Below are 3,561 nucleotides of genomic sequence, written 5' to 3'. Positions count from 1 at the left end.
GGCCCAACCATTTACCTAGAAAAAAAAAAGTAGATGAAGAATGTCTACTGTCTAGACCATGATGTGTAGTTGGATGGACAACACTATAGAGATCATTCATACTGTATGTGTACATGCATGTGTATCTTGGGAAAACATTAAAAATGGAAAATGAGTGGGAATCAGAATTTAACAGGAAGAGAGAGGGTTAGTTTGCTTTTGGGAAATTACTGAATTATTTTGAACACTCCAATCTCCCTGAAACAAAGGCAATACTAATATTCTATCAGGAGTACTATGCAGGTATGAGTCATGGAACACAAAAGCATCCAAAAAATGAGCTTGAGTATCACACAAAGGATAAATGAAAGGTATGTGTTAAGTGAGCACACATTAAAGAAAAGAAATTGTAAAGAGGCAATCTAAAGTTTCTTGCTTCATGAGTACATGCACTAAAATTGGAATGATACAGAATACATTATCATGACCCCTGTGTAATAATGCAAACTCATGAAGCACTCTGTATTTTTGGACTCAGTATGAACATCAAGATATGAATATTTGGGGTAACTAGCATGGGAATTTGTCTTGTTTGACTTAAACATTTTTATAGCACCTATGTGCCAAGTGCTATTAAATCATGGGAGGGAGAGATCATTTCTAGCTGAGAGATCAAGAGAGACTTCATGAAGGAAGTGGTACTGGATTTGGCCTTCTTCCTGGATGATTTCAAGGCCATAATGTACCAGTTAACCCTGGTGGGCTGAGAATTAAAGTACATTCACAGGGGAAATGAAGGTTCCTCTTTACTATGGTTTGGAGAAAAATGAGTTCTATTTCTTCACCCACATGTCATAATGAGGAGGGTATGGATGGATGGTGGCCCATCAGGAAATACTTGTCTGGGTGCCCAAGTGTGAATCACGTTTCTGTTTTACTCTATGAATTTTATGTTTTGCACTTAGCCCAGATTCAAGGAAGGCCATATTTCAGAATTACTTATCATCAGGCTGGCTAGTTAGCTATTAGGAACATGACCCTCCTCCCAAAGGAGTTTGTATCTGTCATATTTTATGCTTCCTGAGTGTCTCAATGAAAATTAATTCCCACTCCATTCCCGACACTGAAGTATCTTCCGTTCCTGGATAATTCAGTAAAAAGTGATCAGCCAATTCAATTTAACAAGCACTTATTAAACACCTGCTATATGTAAGGCATTATTGTAGCACAAAATTAGAAAGAGAAAATTAAAAACCACCTCTGATCTCAAGGAGCTTAATCCTTTTCTAGAATTTGTCAAGGAAAAACTACAACCACTACCTCAAATTTCCATGTTTTAAGATTTACAAAGGGCTTCCCACTAAATAAACTCATGTAGGAATTGTGTTTCCATTTTCAAGTTGAGACTTGGAGGGACAAGTTGGAGCTGAGCCATTTTTTTTTTCATTTTCATATTATGAACCCTGAGAGGTGTGACCTCCATATTATAGGCTCCTAACAAATGATTAGGGGATTTTCATTTCCTTTGCAGTCAAAAGCCATATGAACTAGTTGCATGAACTTGAGCCTTAGTTAAAGTATTAGAAGCCTTCAGAGCCTTGGTTTTCTTAACTGTAAAAATTAATGGAGTCAGATTAGATGATCTCTAAGGCCTTTTTTCACTATAATGTTTCTGTGAGATGTATGTGGCTTGATCACAGGTCCAGTAGCAGAGTTTGGGGTAGGATGGGTTCTAGAGTCAGAGAAGGCATCCTTATTATCCCCATTTTATGAATGACAAAACTCAGGTTTAAAGATGCTATGGTTGCCATTTATGTGTACTCAATCTACCATCCTAGGTTTTCCCTTCACTTTGATTGGTGGAAGACACTCCAAGACCTTGGGAGATCTGCTTTAGTTGAATGCCCAAAGACATCAAGCTGTTAGGAATGACTAGAAGCCTGGAGATATTTGCCTTCAATTTCTAGCCAAGGTGGGGATGTCGCCAAGTTACTTTTCTCAGAAATAGTTCAGTGACTCATTTTGTTCTAGTGTTCTATGATAATCATCTTTGATGTGTAAATCTCTGGACTTGCAAAGGAAGGCTAGAAGGCATTTGACTAGAGTGGTGGGAACAACAACAACAAATAATAATAATAATAACAACAACATTTATAAAGCAGTTTATGTGCAACAAAGCACTTTCTTCATAGCTCCTCTGGAAGTTTAGTAGTGCAAGTATTATCATCTTTATTTTACAGATGGGAAATTGAGGTTTAGAGAGATTAAAGGACTTACCCATGGCCACACAGTTAGTAATAATACGAACAAAAATTTAAACAGATTTCTGATGTCATGTACAATGCTCTTTCCATTATAGTTATTGTTTAGTCATGTCTGACTCTATATGACCCTATGGACTTTTTGTCCATGAGATTTTCTAAGCAAAGACACTAGAGTGGTTTGTGATTTCTTTCTCCTCTGTGCTCCCATTTTATAGATGAAGAACTGAGGCAAATAGGGGTTGTCACTTGCCCATATTCACACAGCTAGTAAGCATCTAAGTTCAGATTTGAACTCAGATCTTCCTGACTCCAAGCCCAGTGTTCTATCCACTGGGACCCATTCCTTCCACTATCCACTGGGACCCATTCCTTCCACTCTACCTTGCTACTGTTAAGAAGGGAATAGGTTCAAAGGGAAAAAAACATCCTAAATTTGGTGACAGGTTAGAGGGAGGCTAGGAAAAAAGGAGAATCCAAGATGATTGTAAAGTTCCTAGCTTAGAATAATGGTGGTTCTGGTGATAGGAGAATAATAACAGCTATTGTTTATTTATTTTCTGAGAGGCAATCAGGATTAAGTGGCTTGCCCAGGGTCACACGGTATGTGTCTGAGGTCAGATTGGAACTCAGGTCCTCTTGACTTCAGGGCTGGTGCTCTATCCACTGCTCCACCTAACTTCCCCAATAGCTATCATTTATTTTTTTTTTGAGATATTTTATTTTTTCCGTTACATGTAAAGATAGTTCTCAACTTTTGTTTATACATGCTTTACAATTTCAGATTTTTCTCCCTCCCTCCCCTCCCTCCCCCCCTCCCCTAGACAGCAGGTAATCTGATATAGGTTATATCTATATATATCTATACATATACATATAGATATATATATACACACACATATATATATACACATAATAACATTAATCCTATTTCTGCATTAATCCTGTTACAAGAGAAAGAATCAGAGCAGTGATGCAGAACCTCAAAATAGAAAAAAAAAAAACAACAGCACCCAAAACAAAAGAAATAATATGGTTCAATCAGCATCTATACTCCACAGTTCTTTCTTTCTTTTTTTTTTTTCTTGGATTTGGAGATCCTCTTCTATCATGAGTTCCCTGGAACTCTTCTGTACCATTGCATTGGTGAGAAGAATATAGTCCATCACAGTAGGTCAACACTCAATGTTGATGATACTGTGTACAATGTTCTTCTGGTTCTGCTCATCTCACTCATCATCAGCTCACGTAAGACCCTCCAGGTTTCTCTGAACTCTTCCTGCTCATCATTTCTTACAGCACAATAGTATTCCATTGTATT

The 3,561-nt window shown here is 37.5% G+C and overlaps 1 pseudogene; it reads left to right on the top strand.

Moving 5' to 3' along the window:
• The first annotated feature begins 411 nt into the window (after positions 1 to 411).
• On the top strand, positions 412 to 509 carry LOC122733127 (annotated as a pseudogene).
• Positions 510 to 3,561: the final 3,052 nt, after the last annotated feature.

Source organism: Dromiciops gliroides, chromosome 6, assembly GCF_019393635.1.
Source record: "Dromiciops gliroides isolate mDroGli1 chromosome 6, mDroGli1.pri, whole genome shotgun sequence".
In the NCBI taxonomy this organism is placed as follows: Eukaryota; Metazoa; Chordata; class Mammalia; order Microbiotheria; family Microbiotheriidae; genus Dromiciops; species Dromiciops gliroides.
The sequence above is the reverse complement of the archived record's forward strand: the minus strand, read 5'-3'. Positions and strand labels throughout refer to the sequence as shown.